Genomic DNA, 12,228 nt, shown 5'->3' on the forward strand with positions numbered 1-12,228 from the left:
TGTGTGCAGCAAGTTTTGCGCATGGCGAGTTTTGCGCGTGGCGAGTTTTATGTGTGGTGCCTTTTGAGTATGTGCAAGTTTTGTGTGAGGCAACTTTTGCATGTGTTGCAACTTTTGTGCATGTTGCAATTTTTCCACGTGTGCAAGTTTTGCGTGTGGCGAGTTTTCCATGAGGTGAGTTTTGCACTTGTGGCGAGTTTTGCAATTGCCTAGATTTTGCATGTGGCGAGTTCTGCGCGTGGCGAGTTTTGAGTGGCGACTTTTGTGTTTCGACTTTTATGTGGCGAGGTTGGTGTATTTGTGGTGAAATGTTTGCTGAGGGTAATATGTGTTCAAGCATGTGCTAGTGTGTGGCGCATTTTGTGTGTGTTCATATCCCCGCGTGTGGTGAGTATCCCATGTCGGGGCCCCACCTTAGCAACTGTACGGTATATACTCTTTGGCGCCATCGCTCTCATTCTTTAAGTCCCCCTTGTTCACATCTGGCAGCTGTCAATTTGCCTCCTACACTTTTCCTTTCATTTTTTCCCATTATGTAGATAGGGGCAAAATTGTTTGGTGAATTGGAAAGCGCGGGGTTAAAATTTCACCTCACAACATAGCCTATGACGCTCTCGGGGTCCAGACGTGTGACTGTGCAAAATTTTGTGGCTGTAGCTGCGACGCCTCCAACACTTTTCCTTTCACTTTTTTCCCCATTATGTAGATAGGGGCAAAATTGTTTGGTGAATTGGAACGCGCGGGGTTAAAATTTCACCTCACAACATAGCCTATGATGCTCTTGGGGTCCAGACATGTGACTGTGCAAAATTTTGTGGCTGTAGATGCGACTGTGCAGATGCCAATCCCGGACATACACACACACACACACACACATACACACACACATTCAGCTTTATATATTAGATTTAGAAAACTAAGATTCTACAAATGCATCAATAAGAAATGAAACACAGCTTGAATGTGTGATACAAGAGATTATACATGTACATGTGACCTTCCGAGTGGTATGCGACTTGTAAAAATGATAATGTATACTTGCTACTCTTCAGATGGAAAAAAAAACATTACTAAATTCCATGCTGACTATAGACATTATTCCATATTTCATATTTCATTAAAAGATAATAATGAAAGAGATGTGTTCTTAATATTTAATTCAATCTATTTCAACATAATTCTGTTGGAACAAATTATAACCTCTGATTTAGCATCAATAATAAAGAAAAGACATATTCATTATATTTCTAAAATTTAACATCAAATATTAAATTTCATTAGAGCACTCGACAGATTAAAGTATCATTTATGACAGGCAACATACAGACTTTAATTCTTTGATAACTTGTGATTTGAATTTTAGAAGGAAGGAAAAAAAAATCTAAAATTTGATATTGCATTACACACAGGATGAGTATAGCTATAACTTTTTGTCCAGCCTATATCAATGTGTTATAGTAAGATAATAGATTGAACTGTGCTTTCGATGATAGAGTATGAAGGTAATTGAAATACTGATCCTGGTAGCCACTTACTTGTTCTAAGTACAGTCTTCTATGTAAAAGTTTTAAAGATCCATCGACATAAACAAAGATTCTATTGAAATATATATCACTTCGAAACTTTGATTAAAATAGTGGCCTATACTTAAAGAGAACCTGACAGCACGATTTTGTAATGTAAATTATAGACATGGCTGTGATGGTGCTGTAACACTGATTACATTGTTACCTTTGGTGAAGAAATCCGCTTTGCTGTTCTTCTTATATCAGCATTTGAAATGTCCTGATAATTAGATTTGGGTGCACAGGGGTCTTCTCATCCCTGTCTGTGATTCCCGCGATCCTCCACCTCCATCCAGTCTGTGAATGGCAGGACTTCACTTTTTCAGTTACCTGCTTTCTCTGTTTGAAATCTCTTCAAACTGAGTAGACAGGTTACTGAAAAAGCGATGTCCTGTCATTCAAAGACTGAAAGGAGGCGGAGGATCGCGGGAATCACAGACAGGGATCAGAAGACCCCTGTGTACAGTCCAATCCCTGTGCACCCAAATCTAATCAGCAGAAATTGTCAAATGGTGATTAAAGAAGAACAGCAAAGTGGATTCCTTCACCAAAGGAATTTTTTACTTACACATGTTGAGGCATTACAGAAAAAGCATACTTTCAAAAATCAGCCATGGAATATGTGTCTTAGATGAGAAGTTTGAGGCAGGTGCCCGATGTCTGCTCCATGCCCCGATCAGCATGAATAACAGGTCTCTCTTTTTATATACACATAGAGAGAGGTGACTCAGCTCACAGGTTCCCGTTAAATATAGATACATTAATTTATTCATTAAAATCATTTTTTATAATTGGTAATGATTTGAAATTAAAAAAATAAGTAGGATTCTGTTTCAATACTGGTTCACCATATGAAACTGCAGTCTGCAGTTCATCCTGCTCCAATTCCAAATTAGTTAAACTATTGCATTTCACTTCGTGTTTGCTACTGAAACTATATACATGCCATATTGCTCTCAGGAGCTAATAAGGAGTCAAATAACATGGGAATACAGCATATGTCCTTTTCTATATAAATAGACTTTTTTGAGAAAATCAATGTATTCTTTAGAGAAGTTCTGTGATATATATATATATATATATATATATATATATACTAGCTATTGAACCCGTTCTACGCCCGGGTGGTGAGCATTTATATTGGTATATGGTCTCCATCCTGGTATGTGCTGCTCCATCCTGCGTCCCCATCCTGTCATGTGCTGCTCCATCCTGCGTCCCCATTCTGTCATGTGCTGCTCCCATCCTGCGCCCCCATTCTGTCATGTGCTGCTGCCATCCTGCGCCCCCATTCTGACATGTGCTGCTCCATCCTGCGTCCCCATTCTGTCATGTGCTGTTACCATCCTGCGCCTCCATTCTGTCATTTGCTGCTCCCATCCTGCGTCCCGGTTCTGTCATGTGCTGCTCCCATCCTGCGCCCCTGTCCTGTCATGTGCTGCTCCCATCCTGCGCCCCCATCCTGTCATGTGCTGCTCCCATCCTGCGCCCAGGTTCTGTCATGTGCTGCTCCCATCCTGCGCCACCGTTCTGTCATGTGCTGCTCCCATCCTGCTCCCCCGTTCTGTCATGTGCTGCTTCCATCTTGCACCCCCGTTCTGTCTTGTGCTGCTGCCATCATGCACCCCCATTCTGTCATGTGCTGCTCCATCCTGCGCCCCCATTCTGTCATGTGCCGTTCCCATCCTGCGCCCCGGTTCTGTCATGTGCTGTTTCCATCTGCGCCCCTGTTCTGTCATGTGCTGCTCCCATCCTGCGCCCCCGTTCTGTCATGTGCTGCTCCCATCCTGCGCCTCCATCCTGTCATGTGCTGCTCCCATCCTGCACCCCGGTTCTATCATGTGCTGCTTCCATCTTGCACCCCCGTTCTGTCATGTGCTGCCCTATTCTGTCGTGTGCTGCTCCCATCCTGCGCCCCCGTTCTGTCATGTGCTGCTCCCATCCTGCGCCACCGTTCTTTAATTTGCTGCTCCCATCCATATGCCCCATACGCTGCTCCATAATATATGCCCCGTATCAGGTGACGTAAGTAACAAATAGCTGTGGCATGAAGTGCCACAGCCTCATGCCACAGCAATTTGTTACTTGCGCCACCTGATTCCTTTCCGCCGCCATTTTCTTGGTCCTCCTGCTGGAGGAATCGGCGCCTGCGCAGTCCGCGCTTTCCAGCGCCATTTTCTTGAAGACACACTGCAGGGTGCAGGTGCCGATTCTGGCAGCAGGACAAAGGAATCAGGCAGCGTAAGTAACAAATTGCTGTGGCATGAAGTGCCACAGCTTCATGCCACAGCAATTTGTTACTTACGCCATTCCTTTCCGCCCATTTTCTTCGTCCTCCTGCTGTCGGAATCAGTGCCTGCGCAGTCCGCGCTTTCCGGCGCCATTTTCTTGAAGACACACCTGCAGTGTGTCTTCAAGAAAATGGCGCCGGAAAGCGCGGACTGCGCAGGCGCCGATTCCGGCAGCAGGAGGACGAAGAAAATGGGCGGGTCGGAAAGGAATGGCGTAAGTAACAAATTGCTGTGGCATGAAGTGCCACAGCATAATCAGGGCGCAAATATGTGCACGGTGTCCCCCTGCTCCCGACCCCCTGCTCCCGGCAGTCCACGCCTTCCGGCGCCATTTTTTTTTCCTGACACTATAATGTAACGCTAGGAGCGTCGCGCCTGCGCAGTCTATAAAGGCTTCGGACAGAGTGATGCTCCCAGCGTTATATTATAGTTATATACATACATACAAGACAGACCAAAAATTTAAAGATTTTTCTGTATTTTCATGGCTATGAAAATTGTACATTCACACTGAAGGCTTCAAAACTATGAATTAACACATGTGGAATTACCATATTTTTCTGACCATAAGACACACTTTTTTTCCTCCAAATTTGGGAGGAAAGTGTGGGTGCATCTTATGGTAGGGATGTAACTTGGGAGGGGGCAGCAGTGAGTGGGATTGCACTGGGAGGAAGGAGGCAGAAAAATATCCCTGCAGGGCTTCAGGAATCAGTGCTGGGGAAACCACATGGTCCTGATCATTAAAGTGCAGTGAATATTCACTAGCTGTTTCCCCGCCCACCTGTCAGCTGAGAGGTGAGCTGGGAGCAGCAAATGAATACTCCTTCACAGGGACACACATGGTTTCCCCAGCGCTGGATTCCTGCAGCAGCTGGGGAGATCTGTGTGTCTGGTGGAGGAGGCAGCAGCAGGGGCCAGAGAGGACAAGATTGCTGCATACCTGCCTGCCGGGGCTGTGCTGGATGCTGAGTGCTCCAGCACAAGGACCTGTGTGATGTCATGAAGTGGGTGGGCTGGAGCATCACATGGCAGCACAGAGCCCTCCCTCTTCTGATGTCATCACAGGTCTTGCAGACACCACACTACAATCTGCTGGCTTCCTCCTGTGCTGTGGAGAAACAAGAGGGAGGGCTCTGTCATGTCATGGGATGGGATACTCCAGCATTTTACCTCACCACAGTGTGGCTGGCTGCCACAATTAAAGGGTTAGTCTTTACAACACACAATAAAGCACTCTGCCACTCCTGTGGTGAACTATAACTCCCAGCATGCCATAGGATCTGCAGGACATATTGGGAGTTAGAGTTCTCCCATGGTTTCTTAAAGCAGCACTTCAGTGTTATTTTTCAGTGCTGGAGTGGTGCTTTAAATATAAGCCCTGTGCCCCCATTCTTATACTCACCCTCCAGCGTCTTCATATAGTACTTTACAGCCACCACACTGGTCCCGCAGCGCCATCTTCTACCCGCAGCTTCCAACATAATAACATACTATTATATATAATAACATCACATATAATAGTATGTTTATGTTATTAAATATTTTACCACTTTTTTGCTTCAAATATTTTTTCACTATTTTCCACCTCTAAAACCTGGGTGCGTCTTATAGTCCAGTGCGTCTTATAGTCCGAAAAATACGGTATATGCTTAAGAAAAACGTGTGAAACAACTGAAAATATGTTTTATATTCTAGGTTCTTCAAAGTAGCCACCTTTTGCTTTGATGACTGCTTTGCACACTCTTGGCATTATCTTGATGAGCTTCAAGATGCCTTCAGTGTGAATGTACAATTTTCATAGTCATGAAAATACAGAAAAATCTTTAATTGATTTTAAATTATATATATATAGTTGTGGTTGGCTAAAAAACTTTTAAGGGTGAGGTGATGTGAAGCAAGTTTGGAAACATTTGTTTAGCCATAATTGAACATCCATTTGCATTACATAAAATGAGAGAGGGAGAGAGAGAGTTCAGGTATCCATTATTTTGAATGGGGTTCAGTATCTGGTGAAGGTTCTTGTACTGTTCTAGTACTCAAACCAAACTTTCCAAAAAGCTCAAGTAAGTTGCCAGAACCCTATTTTCCACTGGTCCGCCAATCCCTAGTCTTCTCCTCTCTATTATCACACTTGGGATAAGCTCCATAGCTGCCCAACTGAGTAATTTTAGAATATGACTCTAATTTCTAAAGTTTAATTTGATAGTTATTGGATGGAAAATCATAAAAAGCTAACAGTCATCAGCCCCAAACTGCCTAATAATATTCTGTTTGCTCCATAGAGCAGAACATTTTATGTCTGTGTTATTCTGCTATGTGTATTGTAGATGCAGTTGTCACATACATAATTTTCTGATGCAAAGACTCAGATTGCTTATGTAAAGAAGTTAAACCACTAAATGACCATAGTGTTTTGTGCCAAAATTATCATTTTGACCACAAAGTCTACAGCCACTGGTCTATCACAATTTAGCACAATATACCACATCCATTATATACATAGTAAAAAAAATGTAGTAAACTATGAATTTACAAGCTGTTACAGTGTTGCTATGCTGTGAAAAAGTCACTAAGTAGTATGGCACTGCCTGGTTTTCAATGAGCAGGTTCATCTAATGAGCTGAACCTTTTCCACATAGTGCACATGGTGAGCCTCTGTTCACTGCATATCAGCCTGTAGAAATAATTTTGTAATTTGATGAAAACATCTCAGCTCACATTTAAATGTTTTTATATCATAAATGTCATTCAAATCATATTTTTTTTCAACGTTTTTTGCTCGCTTTTTCTATCATTCTTTTTATTTCTATTTGAATGAGATTGCATTATTTTGACAATATTAATATAATTTTTCCTACTATCATTAAAATATATGTTGGTCTTTCCTGTATTGTTAAATGTAATTGTAATATTTTTTTTTAAATTATTTTAATGGTTAAATATAAGTTGTAGATAGCTAGTATACATATTCTGTTAACAATGAAGAAATGTGTGTAAGGCTACTTTCACACTAGCGTCGTGCACTGCACGTCACAATGCGTCGTTTAGGAGAAAAAACGCATCCTGTAAAATTGCTTGCAGGATGCATTTTTTCTCCATTGACTAACATTAGCGACGCATTGCGACGCTTTGCCACACGTCGCAACCGTCATCCGACGGTTGCGCCGTGTTGTGGTGGACCGTCGACAGCAAAAAACGTTACATGTAACGTTTTTTGCTGCGTTGTGTCCGCCATTTCCGAAAGCGCATGCGCGGCCGGAACTCTGCCCCCTCCTCCCTGGAGCTCACAATGGGCAGCGGATGCGCTGGAAAAATGCATCTGCTGCCCCTGTTGTGTGGTGCTTGCACAGTATGTGTCGGTACGTCGGGCCGACGCAGCGCGACGGCCCCATACCGACGCTAGCGTGAAAGTAGCCTTAATAACTCTTTCAGTTCTCATTTTAAACAAGGGTATGGCTATAAGCTTGGCATGTTTAGTTCCCTAATAAGCAGTAGTAAACTGATACACAGTATATTCAGTATAAAGATAATAGGATGGTAGAACCAGAATGCCGTCTCCTAAAGTGTTTTCTGGAAATAGATAAGTGTATAATATGTAGATAATAGGCATAGCAAGGATATTTTTAAGGGGGGTAGGTGGAGATGGAGATAGAACTAAACCTGTACAGTACACTGCGTACATCTTTGAAAAAGTGTAAAATCTCTCTTCTGAAGGAGCTCTCCAAGTGATGACCTTGATGATCCTTGATGTTATAATGATCATGATTTCAAGATGTGTGAATGCCTATAGAGGTGAGGAGACCATTATTTTCATCTGTATGTGCTTTCTTGGATGCATATCTAATTGAAAACTATTGTGGAGTAGAGAGCCATTGGCTCCCTGCCCAGCACTAAGTCTCTAAAGGCCTCTTTCACACTTCAGTTGTTTGGCGTCAGTCACTACCGACATAGTGACGGATTGACGGATCCGTCACAATTGTTGAGAAAACGGTTCTAACGGATCCGTTTTTTTTACGGATCCGTTACTTGGGGGTTGTCTGGGAAAAGTATCTACTTTTTGGAGCATTCGCAATTGAAAAAACGGATTGGGGCAACGGATCCGCCAAAAAAACGGTTGCGGCGGATCTGTCGCCCATAGGCAGCCATTCTATGGAATGGCGGACGCGACGGATCCGTCGCGATCCGCCATTTCGGCGTTGACAAAAAACGTTTCAATGTCCATCTATTTTCAGAAAACGTCCACCAAATTTCGACGGATCCGTCGCATGGCGGATGGAACCGACGACCATCCGTCACAATCCGTCGCTAATGCAAGTCTATGGGAAAATAACGGATCCGTAAAAAAAAATTGATGGATCCGTTATTTGAGGAAATAGACTGACGCCAAACAACTGAAGTGTGAAAGAGGCCTAAGTCACCAGCTTGTCAAAGGTCCACAGCATCAGAGGGCATTAGTGTCCTATACCAGGCAGTGCAATTATATCACTGCAGTATGCCGCCTGCACAGAGAGAAGTATGATGCTCGTTATAGGAGCCAGTACGGCTGAGACTTGGGGTTGTTTTTATATGCCCTGTGCCATCACTATGGTCATCATTATCTCTGTACTGTGACATTACCGTGTGTATGATCCCTGTACTGCAACATGACTGCATTTATTATATTTATATGTACTGAGACATCATTACTTGTATTATCCTTGTACAGTTACATCACTGTGCATATTATCTCTGTAATAAGACATCACTGGGTTAATTTTCCTTGACCAGTGACATGTATTATCTCTGTTTTTTGACAGTGCAGGGTTTCTTATCCCTGTACTGTGACATCCTCTCACATCACTGTTTGTTATGCTTCAATTGTGATATCACCATGTATTGAACTCCTGTAGTGGTAGTGTGACAATACAGTGTGTTTTCCCTGTACTGTGACATCAGTGTTTATAAGTGATGAGCAACTGTACTCATTGCTCAAGTTTTCCCGAGCACGCTCGGGTGACCTCCGAGTATTTATGACTGTTCAGAGATTTAGCTTTCATTGCGGCAGCTGAATGATTTACAGCTAGTAGCCTGCTTGATTACATGTGGGGGTTGCCTGGTTGCTAGGGAATCCCCACATGTACTCAGCCTGGCTAGTAGCTGTGAATCATTCAGCTGCCGCGATGAAAACTAAATCTCCGAGCAATCATAAATACTCGGAGGTCACCCGAGCGTGCTCAGGAAAACCCGAGCAACGAGTGCACTCACTCGCTCATCACTAGTGTTTATTATTATTGTTATTACTGTTACATTTGTGCCTTATCATCCCTTTAGTGTGACATAACTGTGTATTGGCTCTATACTATGACATCACTGTGTTTATAATCCCTGTTCTGTGACAGCACCATGCTTATTATCCCTGTACTATGATTAGAAATGAGTGAATACATTTGAGTGACATCAAATTCCACTTGAATTTTATAAAAATCCACATTTGGCAAAATCCTGATCTTTTGTAATTTGCTTCCACCCTGATATACTCACATCACCCTTCTGGTCCTCGTTGCCTCCTCTAATTCCCACCGCTTGCATTTAAATCCCCTGGGCTTTCATACTGAACCTGGACATCTGGCTTTAATAATACAAAAATGCGACAGGGAACAGACTGTGACATCACTACCTGTGTTTTGTTCAGTAACAGTATAATGCGAGCATTTGTTAATTGGTAAGGGTATAATTATTATTTAGAAGTGCTACTTGCAAAATGGACTTCTTGCTGCATTTGCTGAAATATTTATTCATGCCTCAACATTGAAATTAACACACAAAGGAAAAGTTGTGAAACTATGCAGATCACATGCTTGCTTGACAAGTGTGATATGCAAATGATAAAAAAGGAAACTAAATTTTCAAAACATCTGTATTCATTCGGCATTAAGTAGCAGAACCACACTCAGAAGTACATGCATGCCTGGCCTCATGTTCCTTGGGCTATTGTGAGCTGCCTCTGTAGCCAAAAAGTCCTACATTGGCCTGCATCATCTCCAGATATGAATCCAATTGTGCTCATCATAAGTAGTGATGAGCGAGTGTACTCATTGCTCCGGTTTTCCCGAGCATGCTCGGGTGGTCTCTGAGTATTTGTTAGTGTTCGGAGATTTAGTTTTCATCCCCGCAGCTGCATGATTTACAGCTGCTAGACAGGTTGAATACATGCGAGGAATGCCTGTTTGTTAGGGAATTCCCATATGTATTTAGGCTGTCCAGCAGCCATAAATCACGCAGCTGAGGAGACAAAAACTAAATCTCCGAGCACTAACAAATACTCGGAGATCACCCGAGCAATGCTATTGGTTCATCACTAATCATTAGTCATTAATAGAGTTCATTGAATTTATTCAATGGGAATTAAATTCAACTCACATTTTACAAAAATGTGCATTCTCTAAATTACATATTTTTTACCGTTCACTCCACATAAATTCAGCAAAATGGTGGCCACCAACGACTCCCTTTTTGCTGAAAGGTAGAGGGCCTACAAAAGGGTAAAAAGAAATAAAACATATTCACCTCACTGCTTACCCCTGCAGCTGCCCCCGCAGTGAGCAGCCTGCTATCTGGTTCCTACATCTCAGTCCGGCCTGTTTTTATTCTTGCCAGGGCATACAGGCCATATACAGGCCATAGAGTTCAGCAGCACTGAAGTCTACTTGCAATACTTCCCAAAACAGCCTAGAGTAAATATCAGACTGGAGTTGCAAAGATATTGAAGGTGCAAAGTAATGTACAGAAAGGAGGAAACAGTGGAGCTGTCAGAAAGTTTAGAGGTGAGGTGAATAAGTTTCTCTTTATAACCTTTTGCTTGGCACTTAATTCTTAGGTTAGCCCCGTTGCTGTGGAGCCATATATTCAGCCTGGTGTTCATTCTATACCAGGGCTTCAAGCTGTGAGCAGTCACTGGAGTTTTGTTGTGAATTCTGTTGTCGGGCTCCCTCCTGTGGTCATGAATGGTACTTCGGCTGGTTCTGTCCATGGACTTCCTCTGGTGGGTGTTTCTGAGTTTCACAGGTGACTAGGTTAATTCGTTAGCTGCTGCTCTATTTAACTCCACTTAGATCTTTGCTCTATGCCACCTGTCAATGTTCCAGTATTGGTCTAGTTCACTCCTGGATCATTCTTGTGACCTGTCTTCCCATCAGAAGCTAAGTTCCAGCTGGTATTTCTTTGGTTTTCTATTTTTCTGTCCAGCTTGCTATTTAATTTGTTGTCTTGCTTGCTGGAAGCTCTGAGGGAGCGCCTCCGCACCGTGAGTCGGTGCTGAGGGTCTTTTTGCGCCCTCTGCATGGTCTTTTTGTAGGTTTTTGTGCTGACCGCAAAGTAACCTTTCCTATCCTTGGTCTGTTCAGTAAGTCGGGCCTCACTTCGCTAAATCTATTTCATCTCTGTGTTTGTATTTTCATCTTTACTCACAGTCATTATATGTGTGGGGCTGCCTTTTCCTTTGGGGAATTTCTCTGAGGCAAGGTAGGCTTTATTTTTCTATCTTCAGGGCTAGCTAGTTTCTTAGGCTGTGCCGAGTTGCATAGGGAACGTTAGGCGCAATCCACGGCTATTTCTAGTGTGTTTGATAGGTTTAGGGATTGTGGTCAGCAGAGTTCCCACATCCCAGAGCTCGTACTTATCAGTAACTATCAGGTCATTCCGTGTGCTCTTAGCCACCAGGTCCATTATTGTCCTGACCACCAGGTCATAACAGTACAGGTGGCCCAAAGTACTAATGCATCTCAACAGAGGGATAAGAGAAGTTCTGAGACCATTTTTTTTTCTTTGCAGTGTGTTTTGTCTCTATTTTCCCCTTTACCTCTGGGTGGTTCAGGACACTGGTGTAAACATGGACATTCAAGGTCTGTCCTCTTGGATGGATAATCTCACTACAAGGATACAAAACATTCAAGATTTTGTGGTTCAGAATCCGATGTCAGAGCCTAGGATTCCAATTCCTGATTTGTTTTTTGGTGATAGATCTAAGTTCTTGAATTTCAAAAATAATTGTAAATTGTTTCTTGCCTTGAAACCTCGCTCCTCAGGTGACCCTGTTCAACAACCAAAGATCATTATTTCTTTGTTACGTGGTGACCCTCAAGACTGGGCATTTTCCCTTGCGCCAGGAGATCCGGCATTGCGTGATGTTGATGCGTTTTTCCTGGCGCTTGGATTGCTTTATGATGAACCTAATTCAGTGGATCAGGCAGAGAAAATCTTGCTGGCTCTGTGTCAGGGTCAGGATGAAGCGGAGATATATTGTCAGAAGTTTAGAAAGTGGTCTGTGCTCACTCAGTGGAATGAATGTGCCCTGGCAGCAATCTTCAGAAAGGGTCTCTCTGAAGCCCTTA

Source organism: Ranitomeya imitator, chromosome 4 (genome assembly GCF_032444005.1).
Source record: "Ranitomeya imitator isolate aRanImi1 chromosome 4, aRanImi1.pri, whole genome shotgun sequence".
NCBI classification, from domain to species: Eukaryota; Metazoa; Chordata; class Amphibia; order Anura; family Dendrobatidae; genus Ranitomeya; species Ranitomeya imitator.